Genomic DNA, 27,040 nt, shown 5'->3' with positions numbered 1-27,040 from the left:
ACAGGTGGTTCTTGGTCTACAGCTCCGAGATGTGAACGTCGTTTCCTATTTAACCCAAAAAGTGTACCAACTCAGCATTACAATGCACGGACACAATGCACGGGTACAGGGATGCAGGGATAAACACGCCCACTGTGACACATGCGCAAAAGGAGCAGGACACGGAAATGTACTCGGGTGGTAGATGATTTCGTATATATGCACGAGCGGGGCAACAGAAAGTTTTTTCTACATTGAAATTATGAATAACCTATTAGTACACACACAAGCCACGCCCATGTTGTAAGGTTTTTGTGTTTACGACTGTACCTCTACTGTCAACACCCAGGATCGCTCGCGCCTCTTGCTGGTGGCTTTGCCGATGGGTCTGATTTGGTATTTTCGCTTGTTTACGCTACCAGTTTAGATATACCTTGTATACAATGCATGCATGGTGCAACCGACCCTCCATTAAAGAACGCTCCGCAAGTACGTTTGTGCGCTGCAGAAGAGGGTGAGGGTGTAAAATGACGTGCGCGGCGGCGTGCCGCGCTCCCATTCGCTGGGGCCCCTGTCGCCTCCACGTGCGAACTAGAGAAAGGTAAACAGTAGCGAACAAACCATATGTTTCGTGTGTTTTCCGTTTTGCTAAGTGATACGGCTTTAAATACCTGCTGTATTTATGGCTGTACTTCGTCGCATTTGGATGTAGTGTCACTTTTTTATTTCCAAAGCGCACACAGCTTCGCTGTTGGTGGGAGAACGTGATTAAATGTTGCTGCTGCTGGCGGGTCCCAACGGCATTCTACAGCTGAGGGAGTGTTTGTGTGTTGCGCTGTGTTTTACGGTGGCTACAGAAACAGTTCAAACACGGTGCACAACCAAGGCTCGGCCTTCGTGGCGGAAACGAAGAGCACCACGGCAGGTCACAGTTTAAAGTGCTGTTTTGAGTGGCCCAGTAGAAGTTCTAACGTCTAATAACAGTGAGTCTCACACTTTACCAGGAACGAGCCTGATCATTGTCCGTTCGGGTGCCACTGCCGCAGTATCAGGCTCCAGTTGCCTCACAGTGGGAGATGCAAGTTCGTACGCGTACTGAGGCATGGTTGTCGTCGTCCTTTCGTTCACGATAGCCTAGACCATTGTAGCTGCCACGTGACTAAATTTACCGTTTCTACGTGGACACTCGCAGTTCGCCCCAAATAGTTGTCTACTCCGCGAGACCGTAATTTGAAGAAAACGGGCAAAATAGGTTGCTCGCCCGAGCGAACTTATACGAGAGCCGAATAGTTCAAACATCAGCAAACATATTGCGTTAAACTTTCGTTTGTCTTTTGTCGATAAACCATGATCATTCACAACGAAAAGTGGGACCTCTAATACAGAAATCAGAGCAGTTTTAGCCCCCCCTGGGGCACACTTTACATCGAGTGTTCCTTTGTTTACCTTCTTGCGCGCACATGGTTTCTCCGGCCATTCAGGAGCGTCCTAGAAATGTCACCGGGACTTCGTGCGCATTAATCTCGCGGACTTGCGCAGCATGTGGCGCCACCTCATTTGATATACGAGAACGCGCGCGGCTGTAGCATCAGCAGAGTGATGAGGCTTTGGCGCACGAGGTGCCGCTCGTCGTCTTCGCTGTTGGATATTTCTACTTTTTACATGCTAGCTGCTTACGCATTAGATGGTTGCTAGATTGCTTAGATTGTTCGTTGAGCAATATTGTTTGAGTATTCTGCAAGTTGTGGAATGCGCACATGCGACATTCAGTAGCAAGGAACACATAGTATGTTTTGCAGGTGGAATAGAAAAAAGAAAAGAAAGAAGGCTGCCGTTTCATTCCACTGTTCTGCGTAAACTTGACGCCTCGATCGAGCTTCGTGCCACCAATACTGCAAATAGAACGTCCGTTCGTTTCTTTTATTGGTTTCTGCAAACGACAGAAGGACGGGAGCCTTTTGAATTCATTGTCTTGCCTGATCCACCGACAGTGTTTTCTGATTTTATCGTTCCACCCAAAGGAAAAGAAGTTGTCTTGATGTTGAAAAACGAACTGACAAAATCGTATTAGTTGAAGCAGACAGGCAGCTGAGCATGTCCCAGCGACTGTCCAATTGCTGCTCTACTTTTTGTTTTGTTTTTTTCTTTATTTTGTTTTAACCGCCACATGCTTCGAGTCCGTTGTCCTCGTGCCCTTCGAGAGCTTCGCAGAACTGCGGAAGTTTTCGTAGCAGAAATTCTGGGAATCTTTGAGCACCCATGTTTATCCAAGTGGATTAGCCTTCTCAGCTTCCCCTGAATCACCATCTCATGTCGCCCGCTCGAATGGTGTCTTGGCATCTTTCTCGCAAACATGGGTTTGTAACAGTTCTAATAGAACTGTGGTTCATTGTACTTGATTATTTTCGTTCTTTCTTGTTTCACGTTTCGCTGTGTTTCTCGGTAAACGACAAATAGCCTCCAGTTTAAATAGGTCTTAACTTTTTCCAAGATGTAAACGTTGTCGGACCGTAAAAAACACTAAACCGTTAAAACACTCGTTTTGATGCGAATTGTCGCTAAGATGTGGCCGGCATATTTTCTCTTATTTTTACTCGTGCACAATTTCTCTCCAATATAGGTGCAGCTTCGGATATCAGATAACTCGTGCGATAAAAAGCACGAAAGGCAGTACCCATAGAACTTCAGGACACAAAGTGTTGTGATACAGAGAGCTATATGAGTGACAGCTCACCTTTATCGGAATACGGCATATGTTTTAATTATGAGCGCTGCACCCATTATCATGCACTTTCCGATTTTGTCGGAGTGCAGTAACCACACGTGCCAAACATTTGGCTCTTTCGAAGTAAAATGTTCAGGCGTGCTACCCGAATACAGCTTATGGTGGAAGGAACCACCATTTAGAACCAACCACTCCAACAGTGGTTTAAAGGCTAAATGCTGGTCTAAAGGCTTAATATGTTCACAGGGTATAACGACCATCCCAATTACCTCTGTTATTTGTGTTTCGAATAAATGTTTCAGCTTAATTCCCAATGTTACTATATTTTTCTACTTTATTCTACAGTCTTTATAGCTATTTTTAAATCTTAATTGCTTTAATCGTAAGCTGCGTACTTTTACGACAAGTCGGGAGATTGTTCTTATCCTGCGGTTCTCATGTGATATCAACAACAGTCTTCTTTTGATATACGTCTTATATCGGCGTCATCTCAAATTGAGAAGTAAGTTTGACTTCACCATATTTTCCTATGTAACGCACACGCCCGAAAATTGACGCAATTTGAAAAGGGTTCGATCTATAACCACATCAGTGCATAACACGCAGGGGATGAATATATTGGCGCAAATGGTGCACAGGTATCACAAGTCTGTATTACCGTTAACGTCCACAGTAATTAAAGTCCCTAAGTAAGAAAATACGTAACTTTTCGGCCCATCTTTACTTACACGCACAATACTACAAAACCAAGTAAATACGCCGCACATTACATTTACATACGAGTCTAATGCTGCACATACTAGAACTAGTTCTCAGAAGCTTCCTGTACAGGACAATTTAGGGTGTTTTCTAATTTACCCACACTTTGCAGCTAGAAGTTGCAACTCACTACCACTTAAGATTAGATACATATCCCGATTTACTTCTTTCAAAACAGCAATATGCGTAGTTTCTTCCATAGCATGTAGTTCATAAACGTAAAGCAGTGGTCCCCAAACTTTGCCGCCTCGCGGCCCATGAAAATATGCACTACCTCGTCGCGACCACCACCCCACCGCACCCCTGGTTTCCCTCGTTGCAATGCCGGACGTATTCCTATCTCAGCGCGTGAACGTTAGCTACGATAAACTGACATCTTATTGGAGCTGCATTGAGAGCGAGTTCTTTGGCCCAAAAAGTAAAACGACAACAACTTTATTACAAGATGATGACTGGGGCCCAAAAAAGTATTGCACAACGGCATGCTGCACAACTGCATGCTTGCACAGCGGCATGCTTCGCTCAGCGACAAAGCACGCGGAACGGTTTTCTTCGATTTTTACCTCTCGATATTTTTCTTTCTTTTTCCAATCCTATCCAATCGGTTTTTTGCGTCCACTCTAATTCGAGAAGACGCCACTGCGCGGTGCACCGTGAAGGCTTGGCGAAGGGGCTTTAGCGGGGCGTCCGTGTGTGCCGCGGTAGACGCAGACGCTGTGGCCTTTGGTGAGCGTGAGTGGATTTTACGACATAGATTTTTGCCCTCGTGCACAAGTGAAAGCAGGCGTGAAAGCGAGGCTGTGTGATGCATCGAAAGCGTCCCGTATACCCCGCATTCAAGCGAGTTTATGCGAAGCCTCCGGGTCTGCTGCCACGGGCTTCCTGGTACTGGAGAAGAGCGGGCATGGCGTAGCATTTTTTTTTTTAATTTGTGGGCCACTTTGCGACCCCCCTCGGAACGTCTAGCGACCCAGGGTTTGGGAACCACTGCCGTAAAGTGTATAGTGCAGTGCTTCCCAAGGTGTGTGTCGCGACAGGTTCTGTTAGGGGTCGCGAAGCGTTTCGGTGTGTTGAAAGAGGTACAGGAACAATTTCCACTGAAATCACTTCAAGAATATTGGGCAGGGTTGACAGGAAACTACATACTCTTCAGGTACTAAAGCCATGAGGATTACCCTTTCTATTTGCCACGACATACTTTTGTGAACTTGGCTTACCGTGGTTGAGTTGACTGTCGATGAATACAAAGTACAAGGTCGCAGCTCAACATCGAGACGCAACAGAGTTGCTACGTCCAACCTCTGTCCTCGTTTTGACAAACTGCGCTCCAACACAGCTCACTTCAGTCATTAGGAATAGTCATTCCTGGTGACATGGCATATATATTTATATTTTTTTTGTTTTCTATTTGCCACGGTTACTAGCTGGCTGATTCACTCTGACTTCAGTGATAAGTAAGATTTAAGCCAACATTGTGTTTTGCGGTTCACGCACTGAAATCGTAAACCTTGTGGCATCGCGAAAAAAAAATAGAGGGGGGGGGGAGCTAATATGTAGCGAAAGATAAGGGGATAACAGAGTTTGGGAAGCACTGGTAAAATGTATATCTGTAAGGGTATATGGCTTCAATCCCGAATCTTTGTTAATAATCCGAGGTCCCCATATACTAGTACCCATACTATGCGACCTTCATGTAGCATGTACTGTCATCTATTTATTCATGCGTAAAAGAATAACACAAAAACGCCCTTGCGTTGAGTACGAGCAGTACTTATGACATCTGTTTTTACTCGATTCACTTTATTCACTTTTTTAGATCGTTCCCGAACATCGCACTTCAATGCTTATATGCCCGAGTGTGTAGTGGGCCCGAGGCTAGAGCATTCACTTTATCTCCCTAAGAACGGCTCTTCCGCACTGCCTCTTCTGGACACTTTTTACAGTGCATGATGGGCACATTATACACTGGAAAGTGCTGCACTATTTGATTTTCACCGAGTGAGATGTGATGGAGAGTAGGACCCACTCTACTGTCTCGGATAATCTTACGTCTTGCCGAGCGAACGATCAAGCGTGGCATGTGGAATTCGAAGGTTTTTCAGCAAGTTCGTCATGTAACTATGTGCATTCTTTATGTGTTTTCGCTGAACCACGCCGGCGCACATAACTACAACACCAATGGCACAGCTGTACACTAGGAGTGCATGTAATGAAGTGTGGTTTTACACCCGATTTTACAAGAACACAGATCAAGGGTAGGTTCAAAAGAAAAACTGAAAGGGAATTAGTGTTTGAAGCTTTTCTAATCGAGAGATTGGGCAAAGGTAAATTTGTCAGCGAACGGTCCGTGGCACTGACACGTGAAGGAATGAAGTATCTGGAAGGCAGATGTAGAACCTGAGAAGTGATTTGTTTGTTTCCCCCTTTCCCTTCAGCAACTCCTTTTAAGGATTGCTGCCAATGAAATCAGTTGATAGTGGAGCAAGTGTCACTGCTGGTGTGTTTCTTCGTCCGTGTTTCGTGCTCCAGTTTTAATTCGGTCGTGTGCCAAGAGGCCCACTCCGCCATTTTGGCGTACATGATCTCTTCTTATTTCCTCCGCATTTCTGGCATTGTAGCGTCATATGTTCGAACTAAAATATATTTGCCCGTCCTTATAGTCTCAAATCTCGACAGCACATTCGTTCGGTGCGTGACACACCCTAAACATATTTTGCGAAGCTTTCCCCGTATATCGCACGCATCCGTATAGGGATTACCTTATGTGAGAGGGCGCGCGAGGAATGTCGAGTTTCTTCAACTAACAACGGGTGTTATTTTCCTCGACTATCCAAGTAGTGCATGGAGTGGAGGTCGTCCGGCCACTTGTGTAGCGGTTCCAGCTATCCCGGTCCGTTACGTCTTGTTTGCCTTGGGTAAACCTCGTGCGATTACGCGCAAGAGGGGAACGAAAGAAACTGAAGTTATGATGGGAAAGGCAAAGTGCCAATAAAAGGTGCTGTTATTAGTTCTTGCATTTTTAGAGTCTCCTCGGTTTTCGCGCGGCTTCGAGTGCACACCTGCAAGTGTTGTGCAGGGACCATAAAATGTTCGCGGCTACAATTCGCTTCATTTCTGGTCTTCCTTTGTTCCATATTGCAGTGTGCTCTGTCTGGGTACGTTTGCGCGCTGTACACTGAAGGCAGTTTGATTACGTCCGTAATAAATGGCACTTCTGAATATACGCTATACGACAGTACGTCTCTGTGCATGAGAAAAAGAAAATATTGGAGAAGCCGCGTGACAAAGCGTCTGTCCACTCAGAAAGCAGCACTAACGGGGTATTCGCAGACGGGCCACAACACTATGGTGACAAAGATGAAACCACATTGACCTCACGTGCAGTTGTTTTCGTACCTCGTTTGAGCACGATCCAATGAGACCGTTGCATCTGCACGTCGGGAAAGGAAAAGCTGAGGGGCTGCGCGAAGGCCTTGCATAGCGTATTAGCAGAAGCTGTTGAGAGCGACTGATGTTGATGTTGACACAAAAATAAAAAGAGGATATTGAATTCATCACACGACGAATTCGGCTGCTCCCATAAACCCACCACGGGAAGAAAAAGAATCGGAAGAAAAATAAAAAAACGCCGCTTTCGCCCGCCCTACGTAGAGACGTCAAAACAAACACAAAACCAAACAAGTGGTTAGCATAATGCACAATGAAGCACACGGTCCTAGTAAGCTGTCTTCAATTAACTACTCTGTGTAATAGTCGCAAGCGCTGACAAGGCATCCCTCTTGTCAGGCGGCCAAGTGCCCAGCACTCTTACGACGTCAAAGTCTCGGTTGTTCAGTAGGTCGAGAGAAGATTTCACGGTGGCCCTGTGAGATGCATATCTGGAACAGTGCACGTTTGTGCTCAGTTTCTTCCACGGTTGCACAATGTGTGCAGTTCACTGAATCAGTCCTCCTTATTTTATGGAGGAATTGGCGCTCGTACCGGATGTTCAAACAGAACCTGCACAAAGGCGTCTGAACAGGTCGATGTAGCGTGGACAGAAGACTAAATTTCAGCCCTGGGTCTTCTAGACGTAGCACAAGGAATGTACGTCGGCTTGTAGCCATTGCCGTCTACACATAGCCTGTGTAAGATATCTTAATAGTTCTTGCACATCTGCTTTGGCGTATGGCACTAGATGTTTTGACGGGGACAGACGTGCAGGCCTCCGTGTCTAGGAATGCATTGATGTATGATTGTCATCGTCGGCATCCCCTTGATTGCTTGTACACAGTCAGAATGCCATGGACTGTGGAACCAAGGTGCTCTTTCTCCCTTTCTCTTTTCTTGTCCTGAAGAAAGAAGGTTGCCAAAGTTCGTTCCTGGATGCCCGATGCGTCAGCATCTGGGTGTTCATTCCAAGGCTAGCACTGTACAGATCAACTCAGCACGGTTCCTTGGGCGTACTTATGAGGGCAGTGCGGTCGTGGCGCACATAGGGTTCCTATACAGGAACCCTATAGGCGCACCCAAGCTGCGCGCGAAGGTTGTCACTGGTACAATTTTGAATTTCACGCACTCTCTTTTTTTTTTTTTTTTTTTTTTTGCGAGAAAAAAGGTCATGCAAGATGTACGTTGACGGGAGCACCTGGGTTAGATGTTTCTCGCCATGCTACAGCGTTCCAGTTTACACCTTTGCTCCCAGAGCAATAATTGAAAAGTTAATTAATTATTCAAATTTTTATTGACTAATTAGGTGCGACGAAGAATTACTCGTGAACGGCCTTTGTAAGACGGAGGTCTTACAAAGGCATTACCGCAATAATTTATTTTACAGCACATACATTCATGTTCAACAATTTGCTCTGGGGTAAATGACTCAATTCCTTGTTTTACCAAGATGACAATAACGCCACACACAATTAGCCACGCACTCACATACATACATTGGATGATGATGATGTGGGCGACGTAACTTCAATGCTACAGGTATAACACCCGGTTTTACTTCCACTTTGTGAGTGTACCTCTTGGCCAATCCGATCTGCTTGCGAAACAACTGCCCAAATTCTAAGTTGATAAGTAAATTTTAAAAAATATGGAGAAATTGCCCAAATTCTATTCTACGAGGGGTGTTCAAGACAAACCGGGACTTTTCATTTTTCGCAAAAGTAAAATGAACTTACAGGCGAGAAATTAGTTTTATTTTTCAACGTAATCTCCAGCTGCAATAATGCATTTGTCCGAGCGTTTCACGAGGGCTTGAATGTCAGCACCGTAGCAATCCTTACCGGCGCGTAGCAGCCATGATCGGACCGCATTCTTGACCTCGTCGTCGCAGCTAAAGTGGCAGCTAAAGTGGCGCAGCTAAAGAAAAAGAAGTAGCGCGAGCCATTTATACACTCAGGAGACAGAAAGTCCCGGTTTGACTTGAACACCCCTCGTATGTTTGTGGCAATACATTCGCGCACTCATGAATGTTCGAGCATTGCAACGTCTTCCCTTCAATGCAAATATTTAGCAGCCTTACCTCGTCTCATCGTAAGGCCCATTTCACACTACCGTTTTTCTTCTCCGTCTTTTTCACGGAGGCAAATCGGATGCATTGGAATCTACGGAGCTCGATTGCCTCTCGGTTCTGTTTTTGAAGTACACGGACGAGAGGAACGGCAGTATGAAATGGGTCTAAGGCTGGATTCACATGACCTTTTCACACGACCGTTCGTCGTCCGTGTGCTTCAAAAACACAACAATGGCATTCGAGCCCCATAGGTTCCAATGGGTCCGTTTTGACGATCGTGTGAATCCGGCTAACGTGACGTTTTTCGCGTCCGTGAAATGCCGTCCGTGTTGGGACCCTCTTTTTCTCGGTAATCATCCGATTGCTCACCGCGTGTGAGACGTTTGCCTGCTTTTTCGCTTTTCACAGGTTCATTCGGGTTCATGTTGGCCACACACACTACCGTATTTCCTCGCGAGTGGCGTGTTCGTGACGGTAAGTCCCCTCCACCTCACTGTAAGCAACAATAACTTTAATTAAGATTATGAATAGGAAGTTTCATCGCCAGAGGCGATACTCTACCCCATTTCTGATGGTGATATGGGGAATGAAATAATGAGCCCCTCCACAATTAGGATCAAGTCCGATTGTGTCCAGAAAGGTCAAAAGAGCTTCGAGCGCAGAGCGTTGGCGGGTTGGATTCGGCCAGGGACCAAGTAATTTCGATAGGAAAAAGGAACGAAAGAAAGTCCAGCTCATTAGAGACCCTGAGTGTGCGTTTCGGGACGGTTGGTAGTGTGGGCAATAAGGAAGAATGTGCTGTAGGCCTTCTAGAGCACCACAGTGACAGCATCTGGGAGAGTCAACTTGTCTCAAGCGGTAACGCCACTGAGCTGTAAAAGCCAGATCGGGTCGCATTCGATGAATTAATGCAGCATCTTGACGAGAGGTGTTTAGTGGCATGCGAAAAGCGAGCGTTGGGTCAACTCTGCTCAGCATAGATGGGGGGAGAATGTCGGTCTTTCACTGGCGGGAAGCCAGTGGTGGGACGAGGCGTCGCAGAATGGAACGATGGTCTCCTCTCAGCAGTGCAATACTGGTCCGCTTCCGATGCGAGAGAGCTGCTTCTGCGGCCTGCTCATTCCCCACGACACCACAATGAGCTGGAACCCACTGGAAAACCAACCTGTGGCCTGCTTCATACACGGGGTAGTAAGCCATTCACACGTCCGTGACTAGGGGTTGGGATGAGTCTCGTATGCCGGAATTTTCAATAACTTGCAGTGCAGATTTTGAGTCAGTGTAGACTACCCATTCCCTCGGGGTAAAATCAACGATGAGCTGCAGAAATAAAAAGATGGCATAGATTTCCGCAGCTGTTGATGAGATTGGATGCGAAAGGCGTCGTCCTTGCACTACGGCTTCGGATGGGATGGGACGACGAATGCCGAGACAGACTTGCCGTTTCTGGATGCGCCATTTGTGTATGCTGGTGTAGACGTATAGCAAACTTCTCGTCTACCAGAGCATAAAAATGGGCTCGAAGGTCTAGAAGGGGAACTTGATCTCTTCTTTCCATTGTAAGTGATTTTCACGGAACAAACTCGACCTTAACACCGTGCCTTTTCAGACTACAGAGTTTTTTCCTCCGTGTCATATCGAAATGTATAGTGGGTAGAAAACGGACCATCATTGCTCATGGCTGCTATTCACACTGTTTGAGCCCGCGTGTTCACGCTCTGTGAAATTACTGCATGTTCGTTTCTTACCCGTGTTTCTCTGGCACCACACTCCCCTTGTATGCATCTTCTGTCGCTCCTGCTCCTCTACGATATCAGGACGTTGGAATTTTATTACCTCTCTGTTTCAAGTACGTACATATTGCTCTTGCTCCATTAGCGATCATATCATGGATATTACAATAGTTTTTGATATTGTTACATATGTTTTTATATGTACAAGTTCTGCCTCTGTGCATGCTGACAAAAGAATGCAATTAAAAACGCCCCCTGCTCGTAACATTTTTTGTCGTAAATCATTAGTCACAGAAACGGCAGGCAAAAATGACGCGGTATGAAGGTCTGAGAGTCATGGCTTGAAATCACAGAATGGCGAAACGGCAGGCCGAAAAAGACGGACCTTACAATTCTACAGAAACAGCAGAAACGAATGTCTCCCCTATCTTTTAAGGCCGCTGTCCTTGAGTGTGGCCTATACGTCAAAGAACGCTCTCTTCCATTTCTTCATTCATCTCTTACTTCTATCAGTATCAGGATGCACACGAAAGAGGAATCAGGTTGTGTCAAAACGCGCAACTACACGGCGAGCCCAGTGCGTGAAAAGACCGGCCAGAACCAGGGCACGCCGAGAGTTTCTTTGCACGGACACACGGTCCGTAAACAAACATGCACGTGTGAATGGCACCATAGACTTTAATGGATCCGTTTCTCGCCCCCGTGACAAACACGAACGGGAAAAACGTTTGTGTGAAACCGGTCTAACAGCGTTGTGCTGTGCGGCACCACGAAGAATAGTACTGTTGTCACTCTGTTCCTGATGGTGAGTTTTGCCTCAAAACAAACGTGTACCACTATCTTCTGATCATTGTAAATCACCAGCGTACTTGGCGGCTGTGAGAACGGAAACTTCCTTTAAAAATTATCATCGAACACATCTTTCCCCATTAGCGAAGTCGCTGACCCGGTACCAACTGCCAAGTTGGTACCGTTGAACGTCTTGCAACAAAACATCTGCGGCATTTGGTCCGTCCTCAGTTTTCAGCACCGCAGCCTCTTCGTTATTTAATTCGACTGCAGTTTTCAAATTTCGACAGGTCCTAATGACATGTCCCCATCTTCCACATGTTCCGCATTTTTTATTTACCGCTCGACATTTCCACTCATTGGCAAAATGACCAATTTCCCCGCAACAATAGCATGTCAGCTGCTTACCAGCGCGTTGAAAAGTTAGTTTGTCCCCCTCCCCCCTTTGTTACCGGACTATTCCCTTTCGTGGTTGGATCCTCATCCCACGTTGCTGACCCTTCGTTTCAACTCTCTGTACTTCCGCCATGATGAAACTCTTTCGCTGAGGAGCGGAAGAGTTTCATCAGTGAAATCACTTTCACTGCTTCTTCCAGCGTGACAGCCAACGAAACTGCCGCTTCCAGTGATAGCTGACCACCTTCAATTGAGAGACGGTCACGCAGAGCAGGAACCACAGTACCTTACAATAACTGGTCCTTGGCGGCGGCGTCCTCGAGGTCACCAAAGTCGTACATCGATGCCAAGCATCCAAGCTCGCCAACAAAAGCCTGCGTCGACTCCTCTTGCAGTTGTGTCCGTGCACCATATCGGTGACGCGCAGCACAGCAACGTTGGGCATCTTTTCAATACGCTTATCCAAAATATGCCTGCTATAGTACGTCTGCTGTCTTGCTTTCTGGTATCGCTGTCCCTGTCGTTGTATGCAGGGCTTGAAATATACGCTGCCCTTCGACACCGAGAGTGTGCAGAAGTATTGCCTTTTCCCAAGTCGGCGTGAATGAATGTGCGTCAGCAATCGCATGCAAGTAGTTTTGAAAAACCAAAACCCATCGCCACAGCTTCCAATGACTTTCCGGTTGTCTTGGCGTTGGCTAGAATTGCAACGGAGCTTGCAAAGGGTGCAAAGGATGCGGCGGGTGGGGAGGGGGGTAGGTGCAAATATACTCATACTGTGGCTGTAGATGCGTACTTCTTGTCGCCGTTTTGTTCTGTCGTGTCGACGGGAGAAAGAACTACCCAGTCCAGGATCCAAAATCAACAACAACGTTTACTTGGTTACTTCAGCTAATAATATGCATTCGACAAAAAAGCCGCCTAGTGGCTAAGAACTAAAAGCAATAGACAAGTTAGAGATGAGTCCAAGTCATGGCAGGTTACCAGATTGCCAACGGACATATCGCGCAACTCACGATACAACAGTTTCACAGCAAGAAAGAAATTATACTTACCACGACGAAAACTGCAGAACACTTCTAAGGACCTCAGGCTTACAAGGCAAAAATTCGTTCCACACTTGAGTACTCCTCGATTAGTATGGGACCCCCAGGCCCAAAACAACATTAACAAATTGAAAAAAAGAGAAAGAAATTCAAAGATTGGCTGCTTGATTCATTTTTAATAGATATAATAGGTGTTCTCCATCACAGATCCTGTCAAAGGCTACCAGCGTTGGCTCATGGAAGGAAATGTGTTAGACTTAAGTGTATGTACTATGTACGTACTGTACGACCACAAGCTAGGCATGCCCACTGACCAGTATTTATCCAAGACACAAATGAGACATATACACGACCTAAACATGCATTTAAAATAACCCTCATATATGCTCGCACGAACAGATTCAGGAGCTCATTTTTACAGCGGCGTCTCTTAAGGGATTCTATCCCGTGAAGATTCTGTCCCGTACGTCGCATCGTCGAAAACCCTTCTCTCCCTTGGCGCGAGATGAAGCGAAGAAACAGAAAATGGCCCGCGATGTAGATTGGTCATTTCGGAGAGTCACCTTGGCTGTGACGTTCGCGTTAAGTGTCTCATAGGAAAAGTGGCAGCGGTGGTTGTCCCGGTTCACATATCACGGGGCATGTGAAGAGTTGCGCGCGTGAGTACCGGATTCTCGTCGCCCGCAGTAGCAGCGCAGACGGTATTGCGTGTGTATTCGGAGGTGAATATAGCGGCATTATGGGCCGGTCTAACAAGTGTACGTATACGGAAGATCTTCCTGCGAACCAGAATGGACAGGACGTACCGATATCCCCAGGAAATCCCATCTACCACTTGCCCCTGCTGCGCCGTAGAAGACGATATCTCCCATCACCTCCACTGGCATCATCATCGGGCCGTGCTCTGGCAACACCTCTCAGAGCTTGGGTGCACGGACGGACGGACGGACGTTTCCCTCGCAACAGTCCTTGGCCCCGTGCAGTGAGCTAGCCAGTGGAGTGTCACAAAAGCGGTGCTCCGCTTTCTGCGTGATACGGGCCTCCTGGGCTCCCCGTGAGGCGGGTTTCTTTTCCCATTTTTTGTTGTTTTTCTCTTATTTATTTATTTATTTACGTCTTCTTTATGTGTTTTCCTTTTTTTCTTTTTTGGTTTAGAGAATAGCAAGCCGGCGTGCTGCATGGCTGACCTTTCCCCTCTTTCCTTTTCTTGTTTTTTCTGCCAATAAATTCCCCCCCGGAAATCTTAATGTATATCTTGATCATGTGCATCATCGAACTCACACAACTCAGGGAAAAGCGGTGCTGACGCCAGAAATCGAACCTCGGTCTTCTGATTTCCAGTCAGGTATGCAAACTGCCACACCACACCAGCACGCCGTTTCTTTAAAATGATACACATAAACACGGAGATTAGGAATAGCGTGATTGGTTATACCCCCCCCCCCCCCCGTATCGTGGCACTCACGTAGTCTCGCGCAGGAGCTCGCGGCGTACCGTGGGCGAAGTGATGCATTTAACGGGCGTTATGCAGTTATGCGCGTTATGCCGGCGCTCGTAGCCTTGTCGTTATGGCATTCCATGCCGAGACAGGGAGGTGACATATGTCGGCAGAGTTCCCTTAGAAGCCGGCATAGGACGTACATTCTCCTAGAGCGTTTGTCGTGACGTTGCCCACGTCGTCACGCCTGCCACGTTGCCGTGACGGTCGACAACGGCGAGCACTTCAGGCAATTCCACCACCATCTCTAGGAGGTGACCCGGGTTCAAATCCTGGCTGGCGCCGGCCGTGCCATCTGGGTGTTTTCCCCGGGTTTTCCTCGGACCTCGGGGGGGGGGGGAGTTTAAGACAACTGACAGTGCGGTTCCCTGTGAAATCGGCCCAAGACTAACTATCCGCCCTGCGTTAGTCGTGACGTTGCCCGCCCGAGCGTGGCAGGCTTACTACCACCACCGGGGTATGGGGATAGCGACAAGCTGTAGATCGGGCTCCTATTGTGGTTATTAGGGGAAAGCGACCAACTCTCTCGACATCGATGCATTGGGTAGCCGATCGGTTCCTTTAAAAAAGGGATCATCGCACTCAGCAATTTTCTCAATTTTGAATGTCTATGTGGGCGCAAATCAAAGAACTACCCTCACAAACGACTACCGTTAACTGCAGCACCTCCTACGGTAGCAACAGGAAGGCGAGCAGGTATCAAAAATCCTTAGAAATCGACTATAAAGTCGTCACCAGTGTATACCACTATTCACACTTTCCAGGGTGATTCTCCTTTATTGGCCTTATCGACTATTACCCTTCACTATCTCGCACACCATCGCAGAACACTTCCACGCAGTTAAGCTGCGTTCACTCCCCCCCCCCTCTTCTTTTTTCGCTCCCTGAAACAAGTATATCCTTTCCCCGCTACCCTCACTTCTTGTTCCGACCCCCATTTCGCGTCCGGCAGCACTATCGTCATCACCATCGCGGCCGCCGCCATCTCAGAATTCTTTGCACTCCTCTATTTGCCAGATCCCACTTAGAACTTTCTCACCTGCTCTATCGTACACAGCTTGCGTTATCACACTTCCCAGCACAACGTCTGTCACTCCAAGAATTCCCCCCTCCCGCCTCCCTCCGTTTGCTTTTTGCGGCGGACACACGTCACTCTTCGGCGGCGGCGGCGCCAGGCGTTGGCCAAACAGAGATCTCCTCAAGTCGCCAGGAGGAGAGCATGATTCCGAGAATCGTCGCCGAGCCGACATCTTACTCTCAGTTATATTTTGATCCGACGTTCTGCGAGTTCCGAGAAGCGAGCTCTCTTCAATGAGGAAGAGGCTATATCTTGTTCTGCTGGGCTTTCTTTCTTTTTCTTCTTTTTGTCGCAGCGGAGTTGTTCCTGTTGGTCTGGTGGCATTTGTCCTGGCGAGCTGTCAGATTGTGTGCGTGTGAATGCTGGTGCTGACGTGTCCTGGTTCCGTTTTTCTTTCTTTTTCGCTCTCGTGCACTTCTCGTATACTTCCCAATTTTTCAACCTTCCTGGCTTACGCATAAGTTTTTATTTGTCGTAAATTGGCTCGTTAGTGTGGTAGGGGATGTCACAAAATTGACGGAAGCGTCGTAGAACGCAGTTCTCCTGCACTCTTTCAAAGAACGCAAGTCAAAGAACAGTTAGAACACAACATGGACATCGTATATCGCAAGCTCTAAACTCGCACTTATCTTTTTTCCTTATGTCACCATTTTGTTGCCTTCGGTCTCTTGATTGATTCATTTTTAAAAGAAAAAAGAAACGAAGACTCTTTTTTTGTTACTTTTTAAGACTTCCTAGGTTCAGAAGTGCAGCGGCACATACTGACGTAGAAGGTGACCGTCATTGCATATAGACCCGAGTTCCGCCCCACGCATCGAGATCCGTAATGCACACAGATTCAACACAAATAAAAACTTGAAGCTCCTGCTATATAGGTGCTTTCATGGACAGCTTCGTTCTTTATATGATAATTTTGGGCCACCCTTGCATGAACGCAAGTACAAACCCAAGGCACAGTCCTTCCTGCTTTGATTTATTAGGTAGGAACAACAATAACAGGTATATGATGATGATATGAGCTGCGGCACCTCAGAAGTTACGGCGGGTGATTGCTTCAGTGAGAAGTGAATCAAATAGACGGATCACACATGCCAGGTGACCTCATACACTCTAGGCGTACGCCAACAAAGTGGATATAGAGGTGAAATACAGACTGTACCACAATGCCTGCCGACAGCTACACTTCGGTTCAGCCGACAAGTCCATTAGAGTAATTGTGACCGGAGTCCGCTGTCCTGTGAAAATTACATAGCACGAGTATGCGGTGTCGCGCTTGTACTTTTTACTTTTCTGCTCTCAACTATATATATACTTGGGCGGCGTCAACTTGGTGAAGTGTGCTACTGCACAGAGCCAGTGATATTTCGAATGCAGGTTACGGTGATACCGTTTCAGAAGAGCAAAGCCCTCGAAAAGGGCATAAAAGAAGACCCAAGATTCCTCTCTTTTTGCTCTCTCTCTCCCTCTAAAAACTTTAACTCTCTTTCAAGTACAACAGGAATTCGAAGCACTTCGTAATCTTTCATGCATGGCACAATCGTGCACATAGATGAGCAAAAAAAGAAAGGAAAAAGAAAAAGTTGACATTATCAAGTCGCACGACGTGTACGTAGCAACCGAAAGTTCTTAGAACCAGCGAAACCAAAATTGTATAACTGAGCTTCGCGTCCGCAGTAACAGGCTCTTTATGTCCTACTGATCCCAAGTTCCCCAACGCACTAAGACTCTTCCTCCTACCGGCCCGCAATACCCTACTACTAGCCATCATTAAATCTGCGAAGCAAGCAAGCACCAAGCACACACCCCAATAAACCTCAGACCACTTCACAATGAGCCTTCACAGACCCAGACAGTTAATACATCTCCGTCATTAAGCCTCTGCAGCTAACATTCCAATGAGCGCACACACGGGCTCAGGCTTAACGCATTGGCTTCTCTTTTGAAGTCAACCGTAAGTCTTGCAGACGGCCATTTGGCTTCTGGAATCGTACTGAGATCAAGTCCTTGATTGAGCGCACTCTAATGAGAGCACCCCCTTCTTCTTTTCGCAGAACAGCGGCATACCGTCTGCTTTTCGAGATGAACTAAGACACGCTAGGTGTCGCCGCTGCACTTAACGTCAATCACAGAGCCGTGGTAATTACAGGGCGTTGGCCGCAGAGCAGATTGCGAGCACAGCTCAGTACTCCCCCGTGTCTACTGGAGCGGGAACGCGGGGGATCTCACTTGGATGCCCCTTCTCGATCCCGCAAGCCCGATTCTTCTTGCTACGGAGGAGTAGTTCGGCCTGCTTCTCGGTAGACCGTTCCACGTTCTGTCGGGTTTGGCGAGAGAAGTTTTCTTGAGCAAAGACTGAAAGATAAACAATGAGAGTTCAACATCAAAGGCTTCAGGAGATCCTTACACGCATCTCAATGGGTTGCGCATATACATATATGTATCTTGGTAGAGGGAAAGAGGGGGAGGCTCGAGGGGGGAGGCTCGAGGGGGGGGGGATCGAGTACAGACGTAGAAGTGCTTTTAACTTTCCTCTATGGCACTTAAAATTGATTTATTTCTTCTATACCTCACACTGACACATGTCAACAGACAGTGTTATTTATACTAACAGACAGTGTTGCTCGTACAGTGCCGGACAAAAGTTTACGGAACATGTTCCGGCGCATTCCTTCATCAGAATGACACGCTAGCAGCAAATGGGACCGCACGGGCTTTCAGACATGTGTCTAGGTAACCCAGTCACCTGTTTGTAAGTCCGTACGGTGCCATTCGTTGCTAGCGTGTCACTCTGAGGAAGGGATGCGCCGGAGCGTGTTCCGTAAACGTTTTTCCAGCATTGTACAAAGCTCTCCATGTATAGTGGTATTAACTTAAACCATACATTGCGCCGGAGAAACTGAAGAGCTTAAAAGACGCATCAAAACATCTTTGTGAAGCACGGGCTCCAACAACCATATACGAAAGATCATTTTCTCTCAGGTACAATCGAGCTAATTCATTACGTGAAATTTCTACTCAATTCTGTGAAATCTGATATGCCAATTTCGCAACCACGCTACACGGTTCTTGAAGTGGCCGGTATACTTGGATTCGCACATGCTAGTGCTCCGGAACGATAGTATCGGTCCAGAATACGCATTAACATTTTTAAAGACGTTCTTATACGCCATGGAAATATGGCATTATAATAGGACATACCATTTACTTTAATGTGGTGCCATAATTTAATTAATGTGGTGCCATTTACATGGACATTTTGTGTATCTTTGACGACTTTTTCAGGATGCTATCACTGGAAGGTGGTGACTCATATGGGAACTTACCCAACGTTCCGGCGCTGACCACACCATTTTTGTCGAGTCCAACCTGTTCTCTTCTTCAGCGGAAACACCTAAGAAAAGGTAGCCCCATTAAAGAGCTGCAGCGAACGTGAGTGCTGAGGACTCAGAGCATCTCTGTGTATAGAGGGATACCGTTGACATCTCCAGAGCGTCGTTGCACTATAAAGAAGGGAGCTCAATGCTTGCAAAAATTCGTGGCTGATGAATATGCCCGCACCAAGTGCCTACCGTGCAGGTACCGTATATATGTATGATCACCGTATTTGCCATGGACACTTGCCCCCGTACTCGAGTGTATACGATTCCTTCTATACCAGAGTTGTGTTCACTCGGTTTACCTCGTTCAATTTCAGTGGCCTCTTACTGACCTCTACGCAAGACCATGTCGTTGCCTCGTCTAGTTCTCTTGTTTTGCATGTAGGGCTTGGCGTGCGACGCAGGTATTAAACGAATCATTCGTTCTCCAACAGAGCTTCATGTTATCAGGAAGACGATGTTTTATCTCAGAAGGGCACGTCATCAAACGCCAGTGGACAAATCTCACCCCAGTCCCACCTGCTGACCTTCGACCTGGCATGACGTGTTCGCCTCTTTGAAAGGTATGATAAATGGCATCGTGCTGTGAAGCGTGCAGACGATTGCTCTGGTGTGGAGCAAAGGTTATGGGAGTGGTTAGATGAATAAAATTGCATATCGGTTAGGCTTGGCGCCTAAATGCGTTGCAAACTATACGAGGGGTGCTCAAGTGAAACGGGGACTTTTCATTTCTCGCAAAAGTAAAATGAACTTACAGGCGAGAAATTAATTTTATTTTGCAACGTAATCTCCAGCTGCACCAATGCACTTGTCCCAGCGTTTCACGAGGGCTTGGATGTCAGCAGCGTAGAAATCCTTACCTGCGCGTAGCAGCCATGATTGGACCGCATTCTTGACCTCGTCGTCGCAGCTGAAGTGGCGGCCCCCAAGGAGCGCCTTCAGTGGCCCGAAGAGATGGAAATGATTGGGGGCGAGGTCTGAACTGTAAGGGGGATGTGGCAGCAACTCCCAGCCAAGTTCCTGTAAGGTGCGTGTCGTGAGATGAGCGGTATGCGGGCGTGCATTGTCCTGTAGGAGGAGGACTCTTTTGTTGATGAGGCCCGGCCGCTTTTGCTTCAGCGCCTTATGCACATTCCTGAGAACCTGGCAGTAATATGCGCTATTGATGGTGGTACCACTGGGCAGAAAATCAACATGAACAACACCAGCCTTGACCCAGAAAACCGTGGCCATGACCTATACCCGCAGACGGGGTGCTTCGGAACTTCTTGGGAGCTGGCGAGCCCGGATGCTTCCACTGTTTTGATGCGCGTTTAGACTCAGGAGTGAAATGGTGCACCCACATTTCATCGCACGTGATGATCCGATCAAGGAACGGCTGTCCTTCAGTGTCCAAACGGTACCATAGATCTTGGGAGATTTCCAGTCTTCTCTGCCGGTCAAACACGGAGAGCTGTCTCGGGACCCAACGGACACTAACTTTCTGAAACTGGAGGTGTTCATGAATGATAGTGTTCAACGTTCCCACAGAAAGGTCCGTCTTTCGAGCCAGTTCGAGACATGTTATCCGTCGGTCCTTGAGGATCAGGCGCTCCACAAGTTGGATGTTCTCAGGGACTCTGACACTGGGCTCTGAGCCGCCCCGGTCGGGATCGTCCTGCACTGATGTACGGCCGTCTCGGAACCGTTTGCACCACTCAAACGCTTTGCTGCGGCTAAGTGTATCGTGGCCATACTGAGCCTGAAGTCTTCTGTGAATTTCAGATGACTTTACGTCTTCATTCACGAGAAACTTCATGACAATTCGCTGCTCGATGTGCGCGCTCACCTCGTTGTCGGCCATCTTGTCCAGCACGTGTCTTCTGTTTTGCACAAACTTTGGACCACCAAGTGGTGAACGCGGAGGCCTGTCGCGTGTGAAAATGATGAAAAAGAAGTAGCGCGAGCCATTTGTAGACTCAGGAGACAGAAAGTCCCAGTTTGACTTGAACACCCCTCGTAGTTGGAGACGTTCTGCCTCACTTTAAACACGGGTTTCTAAAATCGCCATCTTAGGAGGCACCAACACGACTCTTTCTCAGCGGTTTTCAAACCATTTATGCTGTCGGCAGTACTACATGTAATTTTGGCATCGTGTATCCGTACGTGGAAGAGGAGCAGAGCTGCTCATATGGATTTTCTATTCTTACTTTTTGGCCTTATTCTGTGCTATTTATTTTATTTTATTTGTTGTCCTACCTTAGTACACGCCTACACGGGTACGTTGAGAGGTCTCTGTCGTGTTTTCATTGACTGTGTTTTACTCAATGTACACTCTAAATTGTTTTACACCTTAAAGGGTGTAAATCAAAATGTTCATGGCGCACACCTTTTAAGGTGTATTTTAACACCCTCATGGCAATTGGGGTGTAAAGGGTGTAATGCCGAATAAAACTGTTGGGTTTCTGGCAATATGCTGGTAACTGTGTTTTCACAATTACCAGCATATTGCGTATAATCACATTGAGGTCCATATATGTATGCACATCAAGGTGATTAAATATGTGTGTAAACATGCACAGCCGACATACAGACAATCATGTATGGCGTGGCAGCTGTGCATGGCAGTGAAGCATGGCAGCTGTATATATAGCTTTTCGTGAAACTGTAGACCTTCTCATGAGCAGGCACCTCCCCCATATGCGTGTTCATTACTTAGAACGCTGCATTTATTCGCTTCTTCAACGCTTTACAGTGTTGTACCCACAAATATCTAACCCCTCTAATGCATTACGTTGTTCATTATTCGCGACTCATCAGGATGTTTGGTCCTTTTCTATCTGTATGGTTGTACGCGTTTCGAAGGGAAACACCAGCATTTTAAAGATGTTGCTAGAAAAAATTGACATTTTAAGAACATAACACTTTCATTAGCAAGAAGGCATCAATTTTATCAAATGCATGTGTGGTCGCAGCCCTTCATGAGAAATGCCACATCTACTGATGGTTCCAAGGAGATACTACTTCAATATGCCCCAGAAGCAATTCAGAGTTACATTCATGACCGTGATATTCACGCAGAATCTATAGTCTATGTGAAAAGTGCAGTTGATAATGATAACACATTTGCTGTTGGCTTGCCAAAGAATCTTCCGAGGAGGACTTATCCGTGTTCATTGAGATTGCAGGCATACATGTTATTAACTCTGATACCATTTTTCTCATACAAACATTAACTACAGTTGAGTATGATGAGCACTATCATGTATTTGTTCTGTCTTGCAATGAGGAGCAACGTGTTTTAAGAAATTTAAGCACTCTCTCAACAGATCTTCTAAATCTGCATGCATTACCAGATTGTAGACGTGTTGTAAATCCAGGGCATGCACTTTTGTAATGTAACTTCCTGTTCCCTGTATATATTTACTTTTGTTCATGTGAACGAAAACAAACATACTCCCTTTCTACACCCTGGCGACACACTATCACCATATTTCACCTAAGGGTGTAGTACACCATTGTTACACCCTCAGGAATTTCCAAAACAAAGTTATAGGGTGTGAAAGGGGTGTGATCTTTGTTAATACACCTATTTTACACCTTTAAAGGTGTGAAACGATTTAGAGTGTAGTGTGTGTGTGCCTCGACAGGGAATCAGTCCCCTTTGGCAACAGCACAGAACGTAACTAAATAGATAAAATAACAAGAAATAAATTTGGCTCGCCGATCATTAGGAAAACTTACTTAGCTAAGTTCTCACTGCAAGGAGCTCTACTGTATTGGCCCTAAACGTTTATTTTTCCCTTTTTGCGAATAATATGTGTAGAACAAGACAGAACGAAGCTCAGTAACCATAACCGGGATCCAACCGGGCGATTGGCTAAAGCTTAACTAGTATGGTGACACAGCACAGCACAGCATAGCACAGTATAGTGCAGCACAGCTTGTACCAGTAGTCGTACTGGGAGGAGACCCATGTTCTTGAACTAGCACCGTGTGTGCGGCACGAAGCTTGTGCGTCGGCTTTCAGCAGACGCTTTTAATAAAAATTAGGCATTGTACTCGGGGAAGACATTATGCTGGCAGCTTTAGCTTCCAGTTACGTCACTGTAATTGGGACGTTTCTTATGCAGTTAAAAGCAGTATGCTTATGCACAGACATTATTATATACAGTCGACCCTATCCGGCTTGACGGTTACCAACGAAAATGTGCAAACGGTACTCCGGATAAGTGAAACACTATATTTTAAAATGTTCAAGAGGCCTGTGCTTATTTCATAATGCATATGCATGAATATGACTCGTTTGTGCAAGATTAAGGCACCAAATTGTCCTAAGCTCTTAGGTATGGCACTAACATTGGGGAACATTATTATTTTGCTCAAACAACGCCAAAGCAGTTCGGAGTGCATTTCGGGCTTCTTGGGGTGTCACCACACGTGGTTCTTCAGTGTCGTCATCTGATTCAAGCAATTCAAGGCTGTCGTCACTGCAACCGACAATAACAACGTCTTCACCAGTAACTATCGATGGCACACGTTTCATCATGTCCGTCCACATCGAGGTACTCGTATATTCGAGATCTGCTGGAGGACTTTCTGACTGACTTTATATTGGTTTACTTCTTAGCATCAAATGCTGAACTGGTCATCAGCACCGCATGAGTACAATGGGAAAGGGGGAAATCCTTGAAGCAGAGTATAGAGTATACCCTCAAGGTTGTCGTCCCCGCTGGAGAAAATGCAGGTCGCACGCTGACTCCGACCCGAAACCGGAAAAGTGGAACAGGTTGTTGGATACTTTCCTGGTTCCTCAAATTCTTCTCTGGATCTGGAAGCTGAAGCCCGGGTAAATGAAGCTAAAATGCATGGACTGAAATCCCTCTCCACGATTTTTGTCTAGATAGCGGGGGATCCGGATAAGTGAAGTCCGGATAAACAGGGATCGACTCTCTAAAAACATAACTAAACTAAACATAAACGTAACATGAGAGCTTTGAAATAGACCACAAAATATGTTTCTGCAACAGCACAATAAACTTCGCGTCCACAACTGCTTAATATTTGTCGAACTGTTGCAGCTTTTTGCTCTGCCTTTCCCATACGAAAACCTTCGTGAAATAAAGTTAATTGGTATGCCAATTTCACTTAGCTAAGTTCAATAATTGAAAAGGCGTGTGTAGTTAACAAATAGACAGGTCATCCCAACGACCGTCGACAACCTCTCTGCCGTTCAGCGCTGCGTAAACCTAAGTTGTGCCGACAACCGTCGATCCTAAATTCAATTAATCGCGCAGTTCGCAGTATATGCACCCTACTTCACCGTACCCTGTGCCCCAAACCTTTTACGTATGCAAATTACCATGGTGCTGAGCGCCTTGCACGTGCAAGGTTAGTATTAGACGGGCCTCGTTTAAGGTTCCAAGCGAAAAACGTAACAAGGAAAGTGTGGTATAAAAAGATCCCAATTAAAAGCCGTCTGATTAGTTCACCCGCGTGTGGGGGGCCCAGTAAGGTTTGCGGCGTGATTATTGGTGCGAAGATCAACTCCCTCTCTGTTGACGAAGGCTGTGTCGTCGGTTGATGACAGGGGGTCTCGCCAATTAACGTTTGGCTCGTTAACCAGGGTTCGTTAACCAGGGTTCGTTAGCGTTTCCCGCGTTGTTTGTGGGGAGTTGGGACGGATCGAAGAGCCACGTGTAATGGCTTCAATCTATACCGAATGGGTATACAGACTTTTTAAATAAAAAAAAATCAGCTTTCTAGCTCGCTTTGTTTAAGGAGATCCTTGATGATAAATGCGTTCGTTGCAGCAGTTATCAGAAAAAGTAGCCAGTATCGGTCGAACAAGAAAAAATAAAGAAAGAAAGAAAAGAACGAAGGTATACACTGTTACGGCTTTGGCTTGTAACATAATGTAAAGTGCGTGAAACTGAAGGAAATTGAGGAGGCAATTTGGAAGCAAAGCCACTGATACGACGATAAATGTGATTGATTGATTGATACTGCACTCGCACATTCAAATCAACACATAAGTAGGAAATAATAATATAGGTCCCCGACTCCTGGATGCTAACTTTACGCAAAATTGTTTCTCTCACCCACATATATGCTCGCCGCCAAACACCAGCAACCTCAAGTACAAAACAAACAAGCCTTTACCTCGTCGTTCACTCCATTCACCTCCACTGGTCTGCTCAATGAAAGCGTGTACTCTAGACGCTTTCGGGAAACAAACAATTATGAAAATGAACAATTACGCATGCATACAAACACAGACATCCCGCTCCAAGTCACCACCGCGTAAAAGAAATACGGCAGCTGTTCACATAGCGCACACTAGCCTCGCGTTTTTCCAGTACACCACACCTCTATCCGACCTTTATCTACCATTTCAATCAAGCCCTACTTACCTATAATACACGCACGGTGTGTGTGTGGTCGCTTAAGTAAATGCGCAACTTAATTCTTATGCCAGCTGCAGCGCCCGAAAAAAAAAAGAAAAGAAAGAAACCAAAAGAAAGGAAAGAAAATACCCAAGAGCACTAATTGCGTGCAGAAAAAATTCAATATTCCCGTTCTGAAACCGCAGTAGCGGCGTTCGACGAATAATTTAAGAAAGTCGTTTTAAGGTGGAACTATACGGCATGCAGCTGCTGCGGTTATATGATGGGTTCCTTTGTATTCCGAGAATTTGCCTCGAGCTAAGGCTGCAAAATGCACAAATAAATATTATAAATAAATAAAACTGCGCGCTCAGTGATCGGGTGACTTCCGTAATAGTTCATACAAATGCGGAAATTAGATGCAAGAGGAAAATGAAGACTGCCGGTCAAGTTAATGGTTGTACACACGTGCATCGATTAGAAAAGTACGAGTCTGGGAAAAGGAGACTTGCGGTTTGTTAACGGGCACGGGATGTTCTTTGTGTGTGGCAGCTATTATTTTAAGAGGGACATTATTTTCGAGTAAGGGACGGGAATTTTTGAGTTTCGGTTTCTTATGTTTCGCTTTCTCTTCTGGGAACGTACGTGTTTACAATTAACCTTGTTTGACAACGTAACAATTCATGCTTTGTTGCAGTCATTCGCATTGACGCTCCGCCCTCAAAGCTGGCGATGAAACTACCCATTCATCGTCTGAAAATAAAGTTGTTGTTGTCGTTGTTCTCATTCCGTGTAAGTATAAGATTTAAAGAAACGTTTACATTTAAACAATCTTTTGAGGTTTTATGTTACATTCTTTCACCGAAGGAATATCTTTCTACGTGGCCCCGGTATTAGTGCGTAGCTTATTTGTTATCATTGCATTGCTTCATCTACACTAGGTCCAGTTTGGGGATTTGGGGCTTAGTTTTGCATAGCAAAAATCCCATCGCGGATTGAGATTATGGCCTCAGATCAAAATAAATGTCCCACGCTTCACATATGGTCTTATTATATGCGAATTTTACTTTCATATTATTATCTTAGTTCTGTGAGCCATACCACAGCACTGGAGAAGATAAAACGCATCCGGGTACGACAATACAGCAGACACAGCCCCTTCCTTCCATCAACTTGTGCGCCCTCTCGCTCGCAGACGACGCTACGGTCGCAGGCGAGATCTCGCTTCGAGATAGGACGAGAGTCACGAGGGCGCCGTAATGAATTCGGAGTGACCACTACTTTGTTGCGAGAAAGAGGACGCTTATAAAATTAGGAACCCCGCATGCGTGACAATGCCACGATATCACGGATAATGCAGGTGATTAATGGTGGCTTATGATCCGAGTGATATATGCGTATCTTCTCTTTGAGCACACACACTTCCTTAGTTAACTGAGCGAGATATACAGATCTGGGGTAGAAACATGCTATACAGTAACAAGGAAAAGGACCAGCGATGCGTACTTCTGCGACGTGCATGTGGAAGGAGCTTCTCTGTGGGGTTGTCTGTATTTATGTTACTCCTTGTATGCTGGTGTGCATCCTGGTGTATCCTGCACACGTTGAATGAAGCTCGCACGTGATACTCACCTGCACTTGAGAGCAGGAATGTATAGGGACAACAGGTTGTCGAAGAAAACCGAACTAAAAACTGAAAATAACCGTAATTTTTCGGCTGAATCGGAACTGAACCAAAACCATATTCCTGCCATCATCTTGGAGCTGAACCCGAATTAAACCGATTGAAGAAATC

At 46.2% G+C, this 27,040-nt stretch overlaps 1 long non-coding RNA gene across 2 annotated transcripts; it reads left to right on the top strand.

Moving 5' to 3' along the window:
* The first annotated feature begins 527 nt into the window (after window positions 1-527).
* LOC135398095 (uncharacterized) lies at window positions 528-23,309 on the top strand. 2 transcript variants are annotated; one of them, XR_010423994.1, is made up of 4 exons: window positions 528-580; window positions 18,786-18,932; window positions 19,315-19,443; window positions 23,261-23,309. It is a non-coding gene; the product is annotated as an uncharacterized LOC135398095 (long non-coding RNA). The 2 variants fall into 2 exon arrangements; XR_010423993.1 differs by having other exon boundaries at window positions 23,258-23,267.
* The last annotated feature ends 3,731 nt before the right edge of the window (window positions 23,310-27,040 follow it).

Source organism: Ornithodoros turicata, chromosome 6 (genome assembly GCF_037126465.1).
Source record: "Ornithodoros turicata isolate Travis chromosome 6, ASM3712646v1, whole genome shotgun sequence".
NCBI lineage: Eukaryota > Metazoa > Arthropoda > Arachnida > Ixodida > Argasidae > Ornithodoros > Ornithodoros turicata.
The sequence above is the reverse complement of the archived record's forward strand: the minus strand, read 5'-3'. Positions and strand labels throughout refer to the sequence as shown.